Source organism: Trachinotus anak, unplaced genomic scaffold, assembly GCF_046630095.1.
Source record: "Trachinotus anak isolate AG129_WGS33_773 ecotype Australia unplaced genomic scaffold, CSIRO_AGI_Tana_v1 ptg000013l, whole genome shotgun sequence".
In the NCBI taxonomy this organism is placed as follows: Eukaryota; Metazoa; Chordata; class Actinopteri; order Carangiformes; family Carangidae; genus Trachinotus; species Trachinotus anak.
In genome coordinates this window covers 10,214,078-10,238,816 of record NW_027273864.1, presented here as the reverse complement: position 1 = coordinate 10,238,816, position 24,739 = coordinate 10,214,078, and the positions used below count along the sequence as shown (strand labels likewise).

The 24,739-nt window shown below is 39.8% G+C and overlaps 1 long non-coding RNA gene across 2 annotated transcripts; it reads left to right on the top strand.

The window, feature by feature from the left end:
• The first annotated feature begins 455 nt into the window (after window positions 1-455).
• LOC139631338 (uncharacterized) lies at window positions 456-10,603 on the top strand. 2 transcript variants are annotated; one of them, XR_011693359.1, is made up of 4 exons: window positions 456-1,099; window positions 1,881-1,937; window positions 2,129-2,220; window positions 3,664-10,603. It is a non-coding gene; the product is annotated as an uncharacterized lncRNA (long non-coding RNA). The 2 variants fall into 2 exon arrangements; XR_011693360.1 differs by having other exon boundaries at window positions 2,129-2,271; window positions 3,667-10,603.
• Window positions 10,604-24,739: the final 14,136 nt, after the last annotated feature.

Genomic DNA, 24,739 nt, shown 5'->3' with positions numbered 1-24,739 from the left:
CACTTTAGAAAACTTCACATAGTGGTTATTCAAGATTCCAATGAGCAAATTGGATATTCTATATTGCATATGGTTTTTGGAGGTAAAATGATCGGTAAATCCACACTGGGGCAGACAACAGCACTGCGTAAAAAAAGCACATTCCCCTCATTCATTTGAATGCAGGGTCGTCCTGGATTCAAATGAATGACCTGGCTTATATTAGATCTATGGTGACCAAGGTTGAGATGGAGATGATTTTTCATGCTTTTATTTCTTTTCATTTAGACTAATGTAATGTTCTTTTTACCTGCCTGAATCAAACTTCTTTGGACCGTCTCCAACTGTCCAAAATGCAGCTGCTCTGCTTTTAACCAGAAATAACAAGAGATCACACTTCACACCAATTTTATCCTCCCTCCACTGGCCCCAATTAAATTCTGTATCCATTTTACAATACTGGTGCTTACCTTTAGAGCCTTGCATGGTCAAACACCTCAATACATTGCTGACCTCTTCATCCCTTACACAACAAATTGGCCACTTTGATTTTCTCATCAAAAATTATCGTCCGTCCCTCAAACCTACTAAAAGACCCGAGGGGTCTGTGCCTTTCAAGCCGTGGCACCAAACTATGGACAGCTCTCCCCCTTTCCTCGGTATCCATAGAGTCCTGTGACATCTTTTTGAAGCATTATCTGAAAACACTTTTATACAGACAGGCTTTTGGTCGGTCTGTCAGGTGTAGTAGTGCAGTGGTTTACCTTACGAACAAGTGTCACTGCATCTTTTTTTTATCCCACTCATTCTTCTGCCTCGTCAAAACCTGGTGACTACATTACCCACAAATCAACTCAATTGCAGACAGTTCTTCTAGAGATTCAGGTCTGTTACGCTAGCAGCAGCTAATGTAGCCCTGTTGCTAACCTCAGTCCCAACTGGTGTAGACTCAGCTGGTCAGATCCTCCCCTCTGGAGCCACTAAAAGCTTCACAACTTTTTTTATTTTTGCTTGTTTTTTCTATGCACTAACACCTGTCAGACGACTATGATGTGTAAAAATCGGTGGAATTCTCTGTTTTTGCAAACCCGTCTTTGGTCTGAAAGCCTGGGGACTACAGGTAACAGTGCTGATTGTATTAGTTTATAACTGATCACATTTCAAAACTAACTTTAATCATGACAGATGTTTGTTTATCTGGCTTTGCTTTGTCACGCTGACAATAAAACAGCTCAAGCAAAGAGGCTAAACATCAGTATCGTTATATGGTTGACTTATCAGGATAATGTCTCCTCTGTAGTATGCGGTGAGCCTTTCCTTTTTTATTAGAAGCAGCATCCATTTTGCTATCCGGTCTTTTACGCATAGCTTCTGCTAAATGCCAGTTGAAAAATGTGGAACATTCATCACCAGTCGCTCAAAGTTATAAAGTGCAATTTATCCCATGTCGAATTCTCAGGAGATATTGATTGGCCATTGATTTCAACCCATTAACATCATCCTGGCGGCAAAATGTGTTGACACCCATGCACGTGTGCGGTTTAGAATAAAAGGTTTTACTCTGTTCTTTTTTCTGAAATCATCACAAAGCAGGTAAGACAATGATGCATCCATTCTGCAGGGACTTCAGTGATGTTATACATGCATGCATAATACTCAGTCTTTTATGTGAAGCCAGTTGGTGTGTATATGAGGCAGGCAACAGTATGTAAAATACTTGTGAACAGAGTCAATCTTCTGTACCAATTTAAATATGTGAACATCCTGCTTCACATATTTCTAGTTTGAACAAATGTGTGTTTTCAGCCTTTTTGTCCCTGCTCTCCCAAACATCTCACCTCCTTCTGCTCCTTTCTCTGTCTCTCTCCCTCTCTTTCTCTCTCTGTCTCTCTCTCTGATAGCTGAGTGTGAGATGACTCACGGGACGAGGCAAAGCGCCGGGCACACACAGCTCTCAGGTAATGAGAAATGATGTTGGTGTCAACGGTGGAATCGTCCAAATCATCCCTGAGCTGAGTTACATAATTCAAATATCATTCTTTTACTCCCCCTCCTCTTTTATCCGTTATCACTGTCTTGTCCTTTGGCGCACTATCCCTCGCTCACTCTCACTTCAAACAGATTTGATTTCTATTCCTCTATGTTCCAGTGACATCGCCGCTCCTCCGAGAGGCGTGTGCTGGGATTGGAATGCGGATAAAGTCACCCATCACGGCAAAGCATGCTGGGAAAGGCCAGGAGGTAGACAGACGAAATAGAAGTATATATGCCGGAGTGTGCCTGTATGTTGCTGTATGTACTTACTTTTATTTTTTTATATGACAGTTTTTTTGTTTTTAACTGGTTTGCTTGGTTCTGTTTTCAGTCTGTACGTTTGCCTGTTTTTGTATTTTTTGGTATCAATTTTTGTGTAATTTCCTTTTATACTGTGTCTCAGACCTCAGTGCGACTAGATTGTATTGTATAGTATAGTTCAATATTTTGGGGATATATTGATTTGTTTTCTTGCAGAGCGTTAGAGGAGGATATTGATAACACTCTCATGTCTGTGTGCTAAAGATGAAGCTACAGGCAGCCGCCATTTAGCTTAGCTTTGCATAAAGACTCAAAACAGCTAGCCTAGCTTTGTTCAAAAGTTACACAAGCGGCCTATGAGCACCTCTAAAACTAAAACCAAAATTTGATTATTATTATATAAATTACACAAGTGAAATATAGTGTCATAATTAGTGAGGTTCACAGATGCTGAAATGAGTATTTTCTTTGGATATGGGCAGGTTTTTTGCTGAGCCAAGCTAGCTGGCTACTGTTGCTAGTGTCATATTCATGGTACAGACATGAAAACAATATTGATGTTCTCGTCTTTTATCAAAAAAGTGAAAAAGCAAAAGCAGTTTCCATTTGTTTGCCTCTAAGGTAGAAAAAGAAGAGACCAACTCATGTGTCCTTGTAATGTAAACCACAATCTTTTCTCTCTGAGGATGTGGTCTAACAACTGCGTTTCAACAGAGCAATGCTCATATTACATCTAATATCCCTATTGACAGCAGATGGTTCAGACGGGGACAAGGGTGTTAAGAAAGCCAGTCCACCACAAAAAAGCCTTTCAGGGGCCCCAGTAAACAGTGTATTGATGCGACACATTGAACTCAACTGCCCGCAAGCATTATTTGTGGTCAGCTGCGGGGAACGGAAATGGAGTTCACCAGATTGGTTTTTTGGAATCTGAATGGGAAAACTTTGCGGGCCCGGGTTGAGTCTGTATTGGCCAGATTGAGGTGAGATAGAGTGGAGAATATGAGCGCAGAGATGAGGTTGACCCCAACCTTTTCATTTCTGCCCCCACCCTCTGCTCCCCACCCTCTGCTCCCCACCCTTCGTTCCATGCTCAGCCTAGCAGGCACTTCCTTGGCAAGGTGGAGGAAAATATACCGTTAACTGTGGACATGGAGTCACTTCGGCTTCCATCTCTCTTTATTTTCAGCCTCTTGTCTTCACTGTGATTCATTGTTCCCTCGTACTGTCTGGAGTACAGTGTTTGCACTTCCTGTCTTGTTGCACACATACAATCTGGTGCACACACACACACACACACACACACACACATTTAGACATTTTTCACTTTCATCTAATCTATCTACTCTTTCTCCTACTTTTCCTCTCTCTCCCTCTTCTTCTCTCCAGCAGTGGTTGAAATCTTGGATGTATTGACATGTCTCCTTTCATCACCCCACCATTTGTGAGGTGGATCGAGAAGAGTGTACAGACCTGGGAGAGTGTGTGTTGAGGCGTAAAGGACCCTCTCAGCCCTAAGCCAAGCCCTGTCCATCCAGCGAAGAGCCCAGACGGTGTGATTCAGCCCTCCTGAAGCCTGGCCAACTCTTACTTACACACACATTCACACTCACAGACGCACTCAAAGAGAAAGTCACAGACATCCTTTTCCCTCTCTTAAGTCACCACAGTGAAGCCGCACTGGAAGGGCAGCAGGGAGAAGAGGTGCAGAGGGGCAGTTCTGTGGCTCTCAGTCCTCAGGGCAAGGTCACCTTTGCCTGGCTAGAAGCATGTAGAAGAGGGTACAAGGACTGAAGAGGGTACAGGTTAAGACTGACTTCTAACAAACTTCCCTCAAAACAGATTCAACTCCCTCCAGGGCAAACACATAAATTGATGTATGTGTATGGGGCAACTGGCATGTTTTTAGACTTGCATGCATGATTTAGTGGGAAAAAGGGCTGAATGATGGAAAGGGTCATAAGCATGAATCTATAAGCCATGGGGAGTTTGACTTGGATATTTGTGCATTTGTATGACTGCATGAACCAAAACCTTAATATAATTCCCTGGGTGTGGCACAAATGTGTGCTGTGTAGCTGGAAATATAACTGAGAAATTATCTATTTTGGAGTGTAAATGAATGTTGTTTTGCACTAGTTTGCTGCCATGAATGATTTTTTAGATTCTGAAAGAAAGCTTTAGGCAGAAAAAATAATTTTAATAACATGAAACTCCACACCAAAATTAAACATTCAGTTGGACTTGCTGTAGGGTAAATAGTGAGAGACTGCAATCTAACGACCCTGTGTTTCAGATGTTCAAGATGCAATCTTAGTGTACCCATCATCCCACTGAATTAATCAGTGAATTTCATCAGATGTGGTGCAGTTGACAGACCTGTATTTTACACTGAATGTCAGACTTGCTTACATAATGTGTTTTGATATGTCCTGTAAGCCAACAGACCACACCAGCAGCGGCCTCATTGCGTCCAGGTGGGTTAGTGTTGTGGCATCACTGCTGCAGTAGGTTCCTTGAACGACCAGGAGACCTTCTCTGCCTTGCATTGTCTCCACCCTCCTCCTCCTACAACCTCAAAACCCCGCCCTTGAGAGACCCAGTAGGAAGAAACAGTGAAAGGCTGACCGCCCACATGGTTCACTCTGGTTTGTCCACATCTAGGCACTGGAAGCGCTGGTAGTTGCTCAGTCAACCCACGCTGGTAACCTTGACTGGCTTTATGGACACATCATATGAGGGAATATTGTATTTGAAGATAGAGGACAAGGCATAACGACAGTGGGTGTGCATTTGAGAAAGGCATTGTGAATAATATTATCAATACTTAATACATAACAAGAGTGGATTAAATACAGAGTATTTGAAGCCATGCATGAACCAAGGAAGGGTAGTGAAAGTGAGGGTAAAGAAGAGAAGGGAGGAAATAGAGAGAGGGAGAGAGAGAGAGGGAGGGGGAGTGTGACAAGCGCCATAACATCCTCAGAGATGCATTTGGACAGAGTGAGCATCTGTCAAAACAAGGCAGCCTCAACGGCCGCCTCACTAATGGCTATGGACGTGAGCGACAGAGGGGGAGGAGAGATGGGGGGCACTTGCACGTTCAAAGAGGAACACAAGATTGCTGCTACATGTGTGCATGAACCCGAACACATACACACAAATCATACATGCACAAAAACACAACAGCTGCAACTCTCTCTCTCCCTCTTTTTTTGCTTGCAGCAGATCCCACCAATCATTTGATACAAATTCCTGCAAAGCTGCGCTGTAATAGCTATTGAACTACTTTCATGTTTGGGTGTGTGTCCGCATGTGTGTATATTCATGCACTCGAGTATGACAGTGTCTGCATGCGAGCGCAGTGTGTTTACCTTCAGTGTTTTTGGTTGTCAGATACCTTCCTCTATCTCTCATTGTGATGAATTGGTTGCCGTGTCAATCATTCATCTGAATTGTTTTTTTTTTCCTTCTTCATTTTTTCTTTCAAGGCAATTTGGGCAGAGTTGTCTTTTTTCTCTCTCCCTTCTCTTTAAGAAACAAACCATGAGCATCATCATTGGGTTTAAATCAGTGTTGGAAGGAAATGTGACTCTGCATGGCAGTTATAACATTGCCCACACAAATAATATCATAATTTTGACAACATCCCAAATACCTTAAATCAAATACACTCCCTCCCCGTGCGTTTGATGAGAAATATTGAAGATTAAATACCAGGGAATATAAAATAATATTAGACTAGTATTTCCTATTTCCCCCCAGGTCTGTAGAGAATGTGTGCAGAAAAAAAAATACTCCAATGTTACCCAGATCTTAAATGCCTAAGGCTAATACAACTGTGCACACAGCAGGACCCCATGCAAAAAGATAGAGTACCATTAGAAATGCAAACTAAATTACCCCTACACTGAAATGTATTAATTAAATCTCTCAACAGTCATCAAGTAACTACTTCTGTTTCTAGTGTTTTTGCATTACTCTTTGTAGTTTTTTTAAAAAGTGCTCCTTCAGCCAAAATAGCAGTTTTTGTAAAATTGCTTCCCTTTCTCTCTATAGTGTAAATGTCTGTACACTTGATTAGGAGGGAATCCTTGAGACAAGCATGAATACAAATGCTTGATTTGTCACACGGTTGCTACGTTAAACCTTTGGAAACTGAGTACAAAGCTTAATTTACAATGGTGAAAGTAGAGCACAGGAAGATAAAACTAATGCTTTAACCTCCAAATGATGGAGTTTGATACACATTTTTGAATATAATGTGAAGCTGGACTTGAAAAAAGACATTCTTCTGTGGATGTTGAAGTCAATATTCATGATGGTGTTAACAAGAAATACAACTGGCTTAGCTTGTTTCCTAGAAATAATTACTCTTGGAAGTTAAAATTGTTTTAGGTTAAGAAAACATTTTTATGCCCCAAACAGTGCTCAAAATGTGAAAAAAGTAATTTGTCTCTATTTAATGTCTAGAAATGCATATTATATTGCATATATTTCATATTAACATGTGCACTACATACAGTGTAAGCAGCATATGCTACGCCTAACACTGCATAACTGGTAGACATACACCAATAATCTCCACCCATTTTGATGATATCACTGTAACAGTGAACACAATACCATGATTGGAACAGTCAAATTGAGTAATCTCATGGAAAGGTATGGTCAAATATTAGTTCATAGTATCTTATGACACATAGAGAGTGGAAGTACAATATATTGACAAAACTAAACTTGGCATATTTTGATCACTTAAGCTGCTGCTCAAGTCTAAAACATTAGATCAATTATAGGATCAACTACTACAACTATGAGAGAGCTGCACTGCATAAATACGCTCTAAACTAAAACACAGACAGTTTTTTTTTTTGCCATTTGGCTGCTCCCTTCAGGGGTAGCCACAGCAGATCGCCGCATATTGTAGCCTGGCACAAGTTTTACACCGGATGCCCTTCCTGACTAAACCCTCTACAGGTAATTTAGAGTCACCAATTAACCTAAAATGCATGTCTTTTGACAGTGGGAGAAAGCCAGAGTACCTGGAGGGAACCCATGCAGACACAGGGAGAACATGCAAACTCGACACAGAAAGGTCCAAGGGCCAGGGTTCAAACCCAGAACCTGGTTGTTGTGAGGCAACAGCACTAACCACTGCACCGCCATGCCGTCCAAATAAAACACACACAGTGCTGTATATCATAAAATTTAGGGTGACATTCACTTATATTCAGTTTTTTTGTAAAAATCTTTTTGTCTCCAGACACTATGTCCACATTAGAAATAACAGTTGCATTTAAACCATTTACATTTTCTTACAATTCATAGACTTTGCAAAGAGTAATTAGTGATCTGAAACCAAACAGCTGTTATTAGTCTGGGTGCTGTAGATGCTCATGTTAATACACATATTGCATGTCCCCTGACGCTGACATTGATCACTAGAATCTATTTCATGTCCATCGTTAACAAGAAACCAGATTATGTCAAAAACGAACATCATTGCGTCATATTTGCATTCTGCCTAGTGTCAGCTAGTTTCAGGCCTTTATCTGTTTGCTTCTCTCATACTCTCTTTGCTTACATATACAGTACAGTATTTAATACTGCTGAATTTCCAATAAAGCTGTTCTCTTTAGCTGTTTTTCTGTTTATGTTGTCAAATAACTGAACAATTTTGAAATAGTGACTGAAACACGGACCATTAAGACCAAATGCTAACTTCCGAGCCATTTCTAAGCTGCTGCTCTGCTCTGCTAAAATCCGGGTTTTATAACAACAACATTGTTCGACACAATCACCAAACACATAACTTAAAGACAAAGACTGTGCTACATTTACTTGTAAAATGATCCCTCAGTGAGAAAGTTATAGGCGACAGGATACCTTTCTCATTTTATCTCTCACACAGCACACGGTATACATCTGTATAAGAAAGTGCTGCTCTGCTTCATATCCAACTGGCGACTCTTCTATGTAGCCAAGGTTTGTACAAAAAATCACTAGATTTGTCACTCTGTGCTTTTTTGAAAAAGAGTTTTGAAATCAAGCAATAAATGTGTTAAGTTGACAACACTGCAGGCTGTAAAGGCCCCCACAATAGAAACTGTTTGCGCCAATTCATTTTTAAAGAGCAATGAGGAAACTTAAACTCACTCAGCTGGCATTCGGCTGACCAATGGTGGAACTATGATCACAGACATTTACTCTTATAAGACTGTTGTGGTCCAGCCAATAAAACGAAATAAAGAAACAGTTGAAAAAATCTAAAGTAACACTAGTTTGTGTAGGGAAAACTGTGAGTTACTCTGCAGGTGATGTATTTTAATTCAATATGGAAAACTATATAAACCCCACATCAACAGCAGTCACATGAAATGTATCATACACGTACATGACAGTCAGAGACTGTGGCTATGGTCAAATAAGATGATCTACATTCACCTACCCCACCAATGTGGTCAGTCCTCTATCAAAATTTCTATGAACACAACACATCTGTGTGTGAAGGGGCATTCACAGGGCTTTGCTAACAAATTAAAAAAGGGCACAGAGACTTCCCAGAGTCTTGCTGTCACCCTGAGGCTCCCATTCGACCAGTGGAGACAAAGTATTACTCAGCTGATGGATAAACTGTTGTATGGTGATTATTTAAACTTTGAAGAGATCCAGGCTAGCTATTCCCTCTGCAACACCTAAGCCAAGTCTCCAGTCTCTAGCTCAACACCTAACGCAGAGACATGAGAATGGTTTATATCTTTTCATCAAACTCTCAACAAAAAGCTAATTAATTCATTCAAATTAATGCGGTGAAGTTGGATCAATTGGAGGTTTCCTAAGGACTGAAACTTAGCAATTGAAATCACGACTCTTTTTCTCAACCAAGCTTTGGTTGACTTGGAGGTGTGCTTGAGATCATTGTCTTGTTGGAAAGTCCAATGATCACCAAGGTTTAATTTGTCAACAGAAGGCGTCATGTCCTCTTTAAAATGGCCTGGTATTTCTGAGAATCCATGATGCCAGGGACATGATCAAGACTGCCAGTTCCTGCCGCAGAAAAACAGCCCCACATCATCAATGACCCACCTCCATGCTTAACCGTGGGGATGTTATTCTTCTGGTCATAAGCCTGGCCTTTCACACTCCAGACATACCACAGGTCCATATGTCCAAACAGTTCCAGTTTGGTTTCATAAGTCCATAGAACTGTCTCCCAAAACTCTGTAGTCTTATCCAAATTCCTGCTGGCATATTCTAGTCGACTTTTGATGTTCCTTGTGTGAGTGGGTGCATCTTGGAGTCCAGCCATGAAGTCCTTGTTTATTCAGTGCATGTCTTATAGTTGCCACTGAAGCACTTATACCAGCCTTCATCAGGTCATCCTGTAGGTGTCTTGCAGTCACACGGGGGTTTTTCTTAGTTGTCCTGACTAAGTTGCTAAGGGCCCTTGATTAAATTTTGGGCTTTCTTCCACAGCCAGGCAGGTTTGCAGCTGTTCCGTAAGTTTTAAACTTCCTTATAATGCCCCCAATGGTGTCTCTTGGAATATTAAATGTTTTGGAAATCTTCTTACACCCAAGGCCCTTCAGGTGTGGCGAAATAATCTCCTCTCTCAGCTTTTGTGGAAGCTCCTTTGTCTTTCCCATGATTGCAACTCACCTTGAATGCCTTCATGGTTGGGGTTTATATATGCATCACAGCTGAATCAAATGAAGGATCATTATAGAGTTTCCAAAGGCTTAATTATGTTTCAACTCCACTTAAGGCCATAAAAACTGTCAGAAAGCTTTAAAAACAACAATATTATATAGGGGTTGAATAATTGTGACATGGCTATCTTAAGAAAATATACTGTTACACACAAATACTACATCATGCATTTTCTGTGTTGATTTTATGTCACTCAATTCATAAAGAAGTCATCCAAAGCAGAATCTTGCTCTTTGAAAAAACCTCAATAGATAAATCCTTAAAATCTTTGGGGGGTTGAATATTTCTGATTGCAACTGTTCATGTGTATTATTGTTACCATGACAATGAAGATTTGGTACACCTGACACTGTTACGGTACTATGGATGGTATCAGAGGGTAGAACCAAACATCCTATATGGTCATTTGGGTTTGAGGACTTGTTGACGTGACCAGCTAATGGGCTGTAAACCCCTGCTCTTTCTGCTGCTTTCAGTTCAGTTCAGTATTACAAGAAAGTTTCTATTTTTAATAGCTCAAACTGCTGCTGTAGAAACAGGTGGCTAGCTTGAAATTTCCCTAGATTATTACTATAACAATCTATCATGTTTTTTCAAATTTACACCTTGCATAGCATTTGTCTTTCTCCAAGCTAACTAAGCGTATCCTTTGCTGAACCCCAGTAGTTGATATTTTGGGTATACTGGAGAAGCAGAAACATGACTTTTAAAGTTATGCTAGTTATTTTAATTATCCAAAATATTCACAGCTGGCAGTGTTTATCCAGGACTAAGGTAACATTTGTTTTGGATACACATTTTTAAAAGTATGCAACATACAAGATATATTAATAGATTCATAATTAATAATAATTTTCCCATTTGACAGTTCTGTAATTTGTGCTAGTTTGACACTGATAAAGAAGATTTGGATGGTTTTAAACAACCACCAAAAAAAAAAAAAACAACCAAAAAAAAAACCTAAAACAAAACAAAACAAAGCACAAGCAAGTACACCTGCTCACACACATACACCATCCTGGTATCCTGGTTAGGTCTTGAGAAAATTGATTTGATTTGACTGACAACCCTTGTTTCAAGATCCCATAAGAAGTTAAGCACACAAACTTTACCTCTTTTTCTGTGTATGTGTGTGTGTGTGCATACACATACACACACACACACACACACACATAAAGAGCATTGCATGGTGTGTTTTTGTTGGGATTTTGACAAACAACAACGGTGACCTTTAAGGGAGGCGAGGCAGCATGGCTGTGATCACAGGGAATGGAAACGGAGCCAGAGTGAAATGTCAACCGTCCCTGTGGTCTTAGCACTGACGCAAAACTGCCAGAAAAGAGAGAGAGAATTTGTGTGTGTGTGTGTGTGTGTGTGTGTGTGTGTGTGTGAAGGGAATCATTTTGTGTGTGTGTGTCTATCAGTGTGTAAACGTGCATCAGTCTGCTTGAGTATGTGTGTGGCTGGAGAGTGTATTATCTGCATTGTTTTTGTAAAATTTTGTGTGGCTAATGTACGGTGGCCCTAAGGACAAAGTGCATACAACAGTGAAAGCACAAACATTACAAGAAACACACTCAAAGTACAAATATGTGACAAATAAACCACATACAAGTGTGAAAGTGCAGACATTAAGTTAAACATGCTCCAAACTCACACATGCAACAAATACCAAAACACATACAATAGAAGTGTTTCTGCTATATACAATTTATTGCCACCACTACTTCAGAATCTTATGAAATGTCACGACTTTGCAAAGGGACTTCAATCTGAAGCAAAGGATACAGGAAGTGGAGACACTGAACTTTCACTTATATCATATCAGTAACTTAATTGACTTTATTTTTAAACCATGGCCTTCAATTGCATAATTATTAAAAGAAAAAGATATACTTCAAAACCTAGTGTACTTTTCATACATTTACAGGATTGTACTATATGTAAAGATAAAATGTTGCTGGATGCAATTTGTCCTGTATCCTGTGTGGTGAATAATGTAATGTCAAGTAAAACCAAACTAGTTACAGCCTACAAGTGGTTTAGAGAAGTTTATCAATGAGCAATAGACTGACTGAAGCTCTGTGTGCTGTGAGAAAACACATGCATGGTTGCCTTTTATACATAAAAGTCACCTGACAACATGGTACACTGGTGGCTCACCTGGTAGAATGCAGGTCTTAGAAATGTATATTTAACCGCAGCGGTCCGGGTTTGAGTACGACCTGTGGCCCTTTGCTCCATGTCGTCTGCTTTCCTTTCTAATGCTAGTTGTAAAGCAATAGTACACTGCATTTTTTTATTACCCTTGATATTTTTGGGTTATAACCATGAGGACCACCACTGTGGGGACAGGTCTGGGGTTTCCAAATTACACCGGCAGCTTGAATTTACAGCTTATGCCATGAGACTTCAGTGATTGTTAAAAAGTGCAAATCACGCACACACAGAGACTGAATCTGATGAGCAGCAAAACATCAACTTCAGCTCTTCAATTGATTTTGTGACTCTCTTGAGCAAACAACCTCTTGGTTTTGATTGTGTGAGCACTTGTTCAAACTTTAAAGATTTCTAACCAGGCAATATATTGATGTTCAGTCAGCTGTGCTGGTTTATTTCATTGATCAGCCAGTGGCTCAGTTTATGACAAAAACTTTGAAGTGTTTCTGACTGACATTGCATGTTGGAAACTCATTGTGCAAGTCCAATTATCTTGCCCCAGTGTGCTTACTCTCCTTGACCTTGTTATGTTTTCTGTCAAGTGGTTCAGGAAGGGGAGATGATGTAAATGATGTTCTCAGGTGTTCTTCCTCATGTTACAGGGTTGTATTCAGGGAGCTAGTTTATTCTATCATACAAAGACTGAATCTTGGTATTGTGTACAGGAATCCAGGTATAAAAGAAATTTTATTTTGGAGATATCAAAGTGAAGTAGTTTCTTCCCTTAAGAATGGTTTCAAAAGCAGAAAGATACATTTTTAAATCCTTCCATTCAAGCTTCACTGAGTACTAAAAAACAGTCCCACAATCAATACGAAGGCCTCCTGTGTTTCACAAGAGGGAAGCCAAGGAGAGAGACCAATTTCTGGCTTTTTCCTGTAATGTTCGTGGAACAGAGACAATGAATTGCAACAAGCAATATTCCAGTAGCCAGTCCTCAATTCATATTTTTAAAAGCATCAGGTGGATGTTACAGCCACCAGGCCACTCCTTTGCTTTGTTCACCAGAGTGCCACTGTGATGTTGACATTTAGGCCAAGGCTTTTTTTTTACAGCCGTGGTGCCCTCTTATCCACCAGGCAGAAAAACTTTGCTTGAAGTAACTGTGCTTATTATGCAAATAACATGCAGGAGGTGCATCATGTAGGGGTTTCAGGGGTACCTGGATACCCCCAAAGGTGCCCCTGATCCAGATTCCACTTAATGCACACCTGGGGCACCAGGGTGTCTGCAGTTTGGTAGGGCAGAGGGAGGCACAGCATGTGTGGATCTGGCACAGTTTGAAGTCAGGAGCCCGTCTGTCGTAGCAGTATGGATACTGCAGAACTGTGCCAGCTGATAGAAAGGCAAGTGGGAGGGTGACACCGTGGGGGCTAAACACCCTTTGAAACGCCAAGTGGAGTAACTAACCTACCCACACACACACACACACACACACACACACACACACACACACACACACAACCACAGAAACAATTGTATGCTCTGCTTTCCACTGTGGGAGGCATACATTTAATCAAAGGAAATTAGATTGGAGACTTTGCTTGTGTATGCAGGGCCTATGGCCCAGTAATCAGATTCTATCATACTGTATCACACATTGTACTGTATCATACTGGTGGTGTATCATATTGTATCATATCATGTCATATCATGTTACTGTATCACATTGCATTGCATTTAATTGCATCATATATTTGCTGTTTTGTTCATTGAAGCCTATTGTTTCAGCAGCATTCTACAATGCGGCGTCGTATCAAGGCACAAGATATTGTGGTATTGTATTTAACTGCTGAAAATAACACCAGAACATTTGATATTGAGACACATGTATTATATTTAAACATATATATATATATATATATATATATATATATATATATAAAGGATGTGGTATAGTTTTACTGCCTTGTCGGTGAATGGGATTTACTGTATCTGAAAATGTTTTGTTCTTTCCTGTGTGCATGTTAAGAGGAGCATACTGTATGTTGCAAATACGGTTATATACAGATTATACTGTGATTGTATTCTTTTTGTGTGTTCACTGAGTGAAAAACTGAGTGAACAAATGTGAAATTCACATTTGAAAGGACTTTCACGTGTACTTTTCCAAGTCCTTCTGACTACATAAATTCAAGTGCTGGTGGAATGTACTCCAAGGACAGCTGACCCACCAGTGTAAGGCAGACGAAGATGGTAGAAAGTGAGAAGCAAATGTGTGAGTGAGTATTTCTGTGTTTGTGTGTTCGTGTGTGTGTGTGTGTGTGTGTGTGTGTCTGCATGTGTGAGTGAATGAATGAGTGAGCTCCTGGGCTGTATTGGTATTTTGAAACGTGATTGACAGGGGAGAAGTCTATTAGGTGAGATTGTTAACAGAGTTGAGCCTGTTATCTGCTCCAGGCAGCCGTGAAAGGGGGACGGCTGATTCACAAGGAAGCTATTGAGAATTTCAAAGGTGTTGTCTGACTGATTTGGGCCCAGGCCCACGTCACACTGAGCCAGCAAGCCAGGCTTGTTCTTGAATCCACGCTGATCAATGCGCTTCCACATTCTCCCTCCTTCGCTCTGTCTGTTTCTATGCTGCTTGTTTTCTCAATACGTTTTTCTGTTCTCACATTTCTTTAAGCATTTTAAGCCTCTTTTTGTTTCTGCTTTGCTAACTTTGCATTTTCCTCCATCTGTGACACAAATTGTGTCTTCTCCTCTGTACCGCTTTTTTCAATATGCCAGAAACTTAACATAACTTAATTGGCACAATTAAGCATATAGAGACAACTAATCAAGCTAAACTTTTGCAGAGGCGAGCCCAAAAACAAATAAAGTTAGCTGATTTGCTTACACTGTGCTTCCCATCCTTATTTTAGCAGCATGAATATTTTATATCCCTTTTCTTTATGTTGCTTGTGAGCATTAGTTGAGCAGCCATCTCCACCCCATGAATTTCTGTGAATACCAAATACAGTTAACAGAGTGAAAACTCTATTCTCTGTGGCTGAACAGGATCTAAGAAATTTGACTGCAGGGGCTGCAAACCCTTAAACCAAGTAAAAATATGGAAATAATGGGCAAGAAATGTTTGTGTTTATGTAGTTTTGTCTGAGTCCTTTGGGTGCTTGTGTGCACAATGAACTCTGTCTGACCTTGGTTTTGATTCACCAAACATTGCCAAGGGGATGCAATGAATTCATGCGCATGTGTATGTATGTGTGTAAATGCTTGTGCGAATGCATGTGTGACAGCTTGCAAGGTTATCCATTGGCCAAGGCAAACCAAATATGACGTGCAGCCCCACATTCTGTCCACAACAGCTCAACACATAAACACAGCAGCACACAGACACACAACTCAGTGCACATTCATACATGTATTAAACACTTTAACACACAAGCCGTGCAACATGACGGCCTGTGTGTATTCTCTGAGCTGCGGGCAGGACCCCAGAGGCTGTCTGCTGGGCTCATTGGGCCTGGCTTTAAGAGATGTGATTAACCAGTTCAGAGAGAGGTGAGGGGAGGAAGCAGGAGCCACGGGGGAATGGGTCCAATAGGAGCATTGCCCAAAAGTGCTTCTACTTTGCTGTTCCAGGAGGGTTTTTCACAGCGGACAGTGCTGGTGTGTTGATGTCAGTGTATGTGTTGCGTGAAATGCAGATAGTAGCCCACCTACATGTGAATCTAATTTCAGACAAGGTGCTTTGCTTTTACAAGATGGCAGATACAGACATTTTAAAAAAGCAAGGACATCATGAGGATCCAGTCACAAGAGGGATTTACAGGCTAATGAAAAAAAGTAACCCTTTCATTTACAGGTCGTTGATTGTGTAGTAATGTGAAGAAATAACCAAGAAAAAACAGTCAAGTAGGCTTTTAATTATATAGTAATTATGTGGTAATGTGAAGAGACTGCCAAGAAATAAGTAAAAGTAAGTAAGTAAAATCAGTATAATGACAAGCTGTAGTAGTTTAATTACCAGGAACTAATATTGCATAAGAGTGAAACTGAAGCAGAATAAAGGGGGTTGGTCAGTAATCATGTGGGAATTGTTAGTAAGTAGTATAGCCCACATACAGGGTAAGACAGGAGGGGAAGTCTTATATATTATCCGTCAGCATGCCAGTCAAGTTTTTAGCTATTGCTAATTTTCAACTCATTCAGTGCATTGTTTCTCTAGGCTACAAGTGGCATTAATTGTTAAAACTATAATTTCTGCCAGACATTGGAGCATTTTGTAAACATGCAAATAGTCATATTTTTGATAGAAGCGGTTTATGTTGTGCAGTGAGTGATCCATTGCTAAATCTTTAGGTTGAGTTAAAATGATATTTTGTGTGTTACATTTATTTTTAAGTCGTTGTCATCAGAAAATAATGTGCTTGTGAATATTATGTGGCCTGGATATTATGATTAAAGCGCTTGTTTGGAACCTGTTGTCTCTGGTTTGTTGTTAAGGAATCTCTTGTGATAACATGATGAAGTAATGAGGGATGCCTCAGTAACAACTCTGTTTGATGTATCACTTTACTGACCAAAGCTCTACACACTGTAACAACAACCACAACATGCTAATGTATTTCACTTTAGTTTACAGTACAGGTTACTGACAGGTAAAACTGTGGAAATCATAAATACATACGTACAAGTTTATTACACTGAAAGTACTTGGCTGTGCATTTTTTTGGGCAACAACAATGTTAACATGCTTACAGGTAATATATGAGACTTGGTATTAGCTGCTAACAGCCTGGCTTCACAATGTAATAAGTGATATTTATGATATCAATATTAATGGTGGCCTATGCAGACACAGGTCTCTACTTTCAAGAGTCTCTTGAAATGTTTCTCTCTTTCAAGAGCCTTTCTTTTCCAAGAACCTTAACATGTCTAACTAGCACTGACTATACACTCTTGTTGCACTTCCTTATACAATCCCCTCGCACCTATCAAATAGATGTTGTACTTACACCAAGGTTTCCCACTGCACTAGAGCTTTACTGATGTCCTTCACTTGTAAGTCACTTTGGATAAAAGCACCCTCCAATGTAAATGTAAATGTCTTAACCTGTATGTAGGCTATACAAGTGTCACCCCACCGTGACATCGCCTATTGGTTTGTGAGCTGCCGTTTTGAAGCTATCGCCATCTTGGTTTTTTGAAACCAGAAGAAACCATATTTGGATGAGAAGGTGGAGCTGAGGAGGAGTGTGAGGTGGATCTGACCTGCTTTTTACTCTATCGTGATTGTCAGGCAGGTTGCTGTGTGTGGTACAGTCTGTCAATCACACAGTAGCCACACCCCAATGCATACCCTGCGTTATCAACTATTTTTCTCTAAATGGGACCATAATTTAATTAAGACCATAATTATTATATTCTATTGAAAAAACTAGCGATTGAGACCATAAACTCATTAACAAATGAGAAGAAGGGCCATTTACCCATAGACTTCAATACAATCTGACTTCTTTTTGCCACCAGTGGAGTCACCTCTGATGCTCATTAGATAGAATGCAGGTTTAAGCCATTTCCGCATTGGCTTCACTTTTCAGACCCTGAATCCATGTCAGTTTTTATATTCTATGGGGCTATCCTACTAACTATAACAATACCCATTTATTTACCACAATTTCTTCACAATACCACACAATAACTACATAATTAACAGCCTACTTGATTGTGATTTCTTGGTAATTTCTTCACATCATTTAATACAAAAAAAACATAATACTTTTAAATTAAATACTATTATTAAATACATTATTACTATATAATTACTAAATAATTAATGGCCTGTAAATCAAAGGGTTACCAAAAGAAAAACCCTCAGAAAAACAGAGTACTTTAATAGAGGCACATGAGTCTAAATGAATCAACAGAGTAAACACTGAGCAGCAGTGTGTGGAGGCCTACAGGTGCAATGATTTATTGAAATCTATCTGTCATCTCTCTTCTTCTGAGCTCTCGCCTCCTCTCCTCATTTCTTCTCTCTTTGTCACTTGCCTTCCTCTTTTTTTATTCAGTTGAAGCACTACATAAAAATTACATAATTATCAATGAATATATTTATCAGCTATTGTGTAAATGATGTACTGTAAAGTATATGCTAATCACTCCTTGTCTGTCTCTTTACTGTAAGAAAATAATCATATGCAACAAAAAGAGCTGTGTTTAATCAAAAGCCTGATCAAGCCTCAGTGACTGAAGGAGTTTTAGAGACATTTAGAAGATATACAGCTGTGCAACATTTTCAGGTTTTAAGTCAAAATTTAAAGTCACATCTGGGAATGCTGTGTCTGCAAAAAATGGGATATTGAGGCAAAAGAGCCCAAAAGAAAAAAACAAAACAAAACAATACAACACATATCCGTGTGTCACATCAGGCACTGATTTAATAAAAGTATGTTTGTGTCTCAGGTGCACACACAACACATAAATGACAAATGTTATTGACTTTAGGAGCAAAACTACGAGGTTAGACAATAATCAATGTCATATACTGACACTCAGCTATACAATAAAAAAATCTGACTTGCATGTGCTTTGTGCTGTGTTCTGACATTTATTCTTCAGTAACTGCGATGGTGGAGCCACTGAAAAAAATCCTATTTGACAGTAACCAGGGACGAGAAATCTGTTTGGCAGTGATTCCAAATAAAATATTTTGTGTTCAGTCGAGTCAAAACCTTTGAATTTTAAACTTGACAACATCTGTGCTGCGCTGCCACTCGCTAACGTTGTATCACAGCTCAGCCTCTAAAACCACAACTGGATCATTAAGCTTTCAAGGCTGCAGGAGCTTCTAGAGTTCATTAAGTTATTATGTTCATATTTTGAATTTTAATTTTAAAAGTGAAACATCAATGAAAAACCCTGCACAAAAAGGATGAAATGTACAATTCATCTTTGTGTCGATCCATTTTGTTTCCCCAACAACTTCCTCCAGCTGCTGACGTGCAACATAACAACTGTTTGAAAATCCTTGGTTGCAGGGTCCAAAGCAGCCACATAGGCCCTTTGTACACCTGGTAAATGTTATCTGGATAACTGATGTCATTATGCAGATAACGTATCCAGCTACAGATCACATGTTAATATCCGGTGTAAATAGGGTCTTAATCTACTTTTTCCTCAGGCCTGCTCTGCTTAAAGGCAACAAAGCATGAAGGCATTAGCGAAGCCAAGTGTCAGTCCAGGCTGACAGACTTCTTTTGTAGGAAGAAAAGAAAAGGCTCCACTCGGTATATCTCACCTGTGATGTTATTTGTTACTGGCTTTTTTATTGGCTCTTCTGGCCTCGACCCAGACCTGACCGATTAAAATAATCAGTAACATTTTCCTGAAGTTCCATTCAGATTACAGTGATTGGTAGACACTCCTACCAGGTAAATGGTAAATGGACTGCACTTATATAGTGCCTGAGAGCAGTGCAAAGCACTTAACAAAGCACTTTATCATGCCTTACAACCACACACACACACTTTCTCACACACCAGTGGTGAGTGAGCTGCTATGCAAGGTTCTGGTTCTTGGGGTTCAACATCTTCCTCAACAACGGCAATTCATGCTTTCCTCTCCAGGTTATTAGTTTTGTTTTAGCTTTAGGTCATGCAAGTGGCTGTGGAAAATACACAGAGATGTATACTAACTTTAAAAAAACTCAGCACTGACGGTGTATATTAATACAATTTCAAGCTGTTTTCATCAGCTTACACCCCTGTGTATTTGTGAGCCAACATATAATTTTCTGTATTTATTTCTCACTGGCTCTGTGGGATTACAAATGGAGCATAATGACCAATGAATATCAGGTAGCACAACGTTTGCCTTCCTGTGCTCTACATCACTTGGATAATCAACACTTGATCAAAACATTTTCTGAAAGCAGCCTGATAAATTGTATAGGAAATAAGAAACACAAGTGATTAGACATTGTTTCTCAATGTCCTTACAAACACAGCTACCACAACGCCTTCCCTCCCTCATAATGGCAACTCATACAGTGGCACAATCGCTGCAGTAGCAATTTTCTCACTCTATTGAAAATGCAGCGGAAAGAGTTTCTGCATCTCTTCTTTGATTGCTCCCCCACTACTTCACTCAGCAGCTGGCCAGGTGATTTGTTTCCCTGTGTGACTCACAAACAAGCATAAAGAAATTGTTGTTGAAGGTATACTTACCCTGCTTTCACTAGAAGGACGCTGCTAAACTCTGGAATGGTTTAAAATCCTGTACATATAGTTTTGTGTTTTACAGTGATCTGGACAAGTACAATGGATGTTTCAGGTGTATTTATCCTCATTTTTTCTCCAAATAATTAGGTTTAGATAACATGGCAGAGCTGTGAATCTGTTCACAACCTGTCAGAATGTGTGCCTGCTCATTTGCTTGCCCTGCCGGTCTCTGTTGTAAATATGTGTCTAGCTATGTCTCCACAACTAGATCTCAGCAATTAGACTGGTCAGTATGTTATAATAACACAGAAAACACACACACACAAAAGTGTTTTTGTGTGTAAAATCACTTCAGATTATTGAGAGCAAAGCCAAACAACAGCTCCTGAGTGAAAGCAGTGACCTGTTGGTTTGTTCTACAGAGTACAATACAACAGTTCATTATTGTCAAAACCAGTCTTTTATTTTCTTATTTGACCTCTCTGAACAAAGTTGAACACTTTGTTGAACAAACGCTCAGTGCAATTAGATTTTGCAACTATGACAACACATTTTTAAAAAAAAAATGAAAAGAAGCACAGACAGTTGCATGAGTGACTTAAAAGTCCTGTGGTCCTGTGTTGATTCTTGCTTTATGAGTGCTGATTTCCTCAGAGGCACAGGATAGATGAAAACATCAAGGTGTGAAATAAATAACACATGATGGGAAGTGTGTAAATACTGCATTCTCTCGACCTCCCTACACACACTCTCCCCCGCACACATGAGCGCGGCATGTCTCCGGGATGAAAGCAGTAACTGGCATCTGAGATAAGCAAATGCCTTTGAGCGGCGTCCCTCACATCCACGCCGATGCATTATTGATCATGACTCCTCATAGTATGGGGATTTTACCCCGGCTAGCAGATGCCCCTAGGTGAGCATCACCAGATGAGCTACTGGTTACAATTTAGCTGCTCCCTGCTTCGCCTCCACTTTCACTTTTTTCTAATTAATCTAAGTATTACTGAATAGAGGAATGTAATGATGAGATGGATGAGAGCATGTAGATGCTTTACATTTAAGCTCATCAAGCTGACCATAGATCCATGGTAAATATAATATGAAATGCGTGTGGTTTGGTTAGTATTCCATAGTCCAGATGTTCAATAACCCTGATAGTTGCAGGTTTAAAGACTCACACATATTTTTGATGTGAGGAAACTCCCAGCAGGGAAGTATAGCAAACATTTTGAGATGACAAACTTCTTCAAACAAGATTTCTTTGCAAATTATGCTTTTTTTTTTTTTTTACAAAATCTTAAAGGAATAGTAAAATATTTTGGGAAATACTCTTATGCGTTTTCTTGCCAAGAGTACCATAAAAATAACTTATATCACACACATATTTGTCCATTGAAAAGGTTAGAAAATGCACTCATGGGCACCTCTAACGCTCACTAATCAAAGGAATAATTAGGGTTATTGGACGAGTTAACCATAGTTTATTGCCACTTTGGAGAAGTGGGCAGGACTCCTGTGCCAATAGCTGAGCATTGTACAGCTGTGGATGAGGCCAGCATAAAAAACATATTTTATTGTCCACCTATCAATTTAAGTATACAATATATTTTGAATATTTTCACCAACAGCACTTTCCTTTGCCACTAAATTTTCTCAGCCATTGAATTGCTGTATTCCTATGCATAACCACACCTCTACCCCAGATCAGCTGTTTGAGTCACAGTTCCAGTGGTTTGTGGAAGAAACAACGAATAGAAGAAATTAAAAAAGAGACAACGAGATGCTGGTCAACATGGAGACAAGAGGATACGTTTATGAACCAGGCCAGGCTGGAGCCTAAGGAAAAGCCCAAGCTACGTGGTGGTGTTAATGTGTGAACTGTAAGCCCACGTCGACGGACCTGGACAGTTTCTGCTGCCATGAGCTGGACTTGATTACAATACAACTTGAGGAACTTCTTGAATCAGAGGATGCCAGCGCCTCACATCCAGTTTGCACCATAAATTGGAAAAAAAACCATCCCAGACCAGAAGGGCCAAATGGCAAGAAGTTTAATGGTTGAGGAAATGTTTTGCCAAAGGAAAGGGCTGTTTGACAGCAAAATAAAGTGGTGAAAATATTCAAAACATAGCATACATTCAAATGAGATTGGCCTTTTTTAGGTGGACATTTTTTTAAGTGGCTAAAGTAATTTTTTTCTGCTGTCTCCAGCCACAGCAGTACAGTTCTCAGCTTCTGTGCTGCTACTCCTGCCTAGTTCTCCAGAATGGGAGCTCACCGTCCCAAATCTACTGCAGGTAATAAACTGATAATGAACCTCACACTAATCCTGTCAAATTACTCAAACTATCACTTTGAGATGTTAACATGTCATATTTGTTTAGTTTGATCTATATTACATTGAAGTGTAAAAATGACATGTTATGGTATTAAAGGTAGGTTATGTACAAGACTGGTTGCCAGGCAACCTCAGGGTGCGAACTAAACTTTCTGCTGAGCTGAGAGTGGTCTTCTCATCTCACTGTCAACAGGAGCAAATACGTGAGTTTCCCAAAACGTTGAAATATTCCTTTAATTTAGCAACAACAAAAAAAAAGCTCCATAAAATAAATAGACAAATAAATAAATAAATCTGATGGCTTTTTATTTGTGTTTTTTTTTTTCTTTTCTTTTTGAACTCGCTTGTCCTCATGCCTTTGAATTGTGGTTAATTATCTTCAGTTCTCTTTCCCTCTCACTCTCTCTGTCACACACTCTCTCTCTCTTGCACACACACAAACCAGAAAAATACACTCTTTTTCTCTCTCTCTCTCTCTGCAGGTTGAGAGTACTTCATTGCCTTGGTCTCCCAGTGCTAGGAAGACTGAATTTGCCTGTTCTCGTTAGCTTGGTTAAGTAGTCCTGGCTATGCTTTAATTAGTGTGAAAAGATCAATGATGTATAAAGGAGGGAGAAGGTTGTAGATTAACTCCTTATTGTCCATTGTGGCTCAGTGTGGCTTTAAATAACAACAGAGGGAACATTCTCTGTGTGTGTGGTTTTTTTTCTTTGTCAACACAGTTGTGAATTAGGGTCAGTATATTTGGAAAATCACAGAAAAATAAATCTGTGACAAACTCTTTGAACATTTTTGTTTCAGTCTTTTGAATGCCTGAAGGAAGCATTAATGATAACTAGACAGTGACTCATAGTTTTATGAATACACTCTAAATGCTGCTTGTCTGGGGTCGGTGGAGTTTAAGAGACACAAAAAAAAAAAAGTGTAGCTCTGGTAAAGAATAGCTCATGATGCTTTCATGGGACTAATGGCACTGCTATAAAGGACTGACTGATTGTAAACAAATAGCAGGCACATGAAATAAATGTAGGAGGGGATGTAATAAAGGCACATAGTTAAAGTATAAGTAATATTGGTAATACCAATACCTGTCAAACAGAAATGCCATTTAAAGGCCAATTTTTCGCATCAGTAACACAAACTGAATCAATGAATCACATTGTGGCAATTTCCACAGAACTGAGATGTTCGATATATGGTTTGCGGTGAATGATATAAAGAATATTGACAAACTCGAGAGCTGATGTATAAAATGGTGCATATTGAGTTCTACTGAACTGAAGTTATTGTTAGTGCTACAACTGGTACTATTCTTACTGATCTTATTATTCACATTATTATTTCAATTATTATTATAACAGATATTGGTAAGACTGTGAAATGTTTCAAATTGAGTCGTAAAAATTATTACTTTTTATAATATCCCAGAGTTAAATGACTGCTGGTGGTAACTCTATTCAGACCTTCCAAACTATTTGTTTTCAGCATCCAAGATAAAAAAAAAAGAAAACAAAACGCACAGAAAAATGCTATATCTCACTAAATCCATTCCTCCTCCGCACGCTCTGTTCACCAGATCCTCATCTCCCACTTTCTGCTTACCACCTCAATACTGGACTCCTCCTCTTCCCCGTCTTATCCCCTCCTATAGCCCTGCTCCTTTTCCTGCTCTCTTATCTGGGCCAGAGCGCCCCCACCCCCCCGACACACATACACACACATACACACACACACACACACACACACACACAACCCTCCAGCTTGTTGCTATCTCTACCAGTCGGGGTAATCCACTCCTCCCTATGTGTCTGATGCCTGCTCCACTCAGCGGTGCCCAGGATTATCTCCCCACAGCCCCCACGGCCCCCATGCCACAGCTAAGGGGGAAACCGGCACAGTGGTTAGTTCCCTCCAAGACAGTCAAAGCTGGCATGGCTGTTTGTGTTTTTACTGTCTGGAGATGGGAGAGTTAAGGGAGAGGAAGCATGTACATGTACACATGCAGCAGTATGCTAGGGTATCT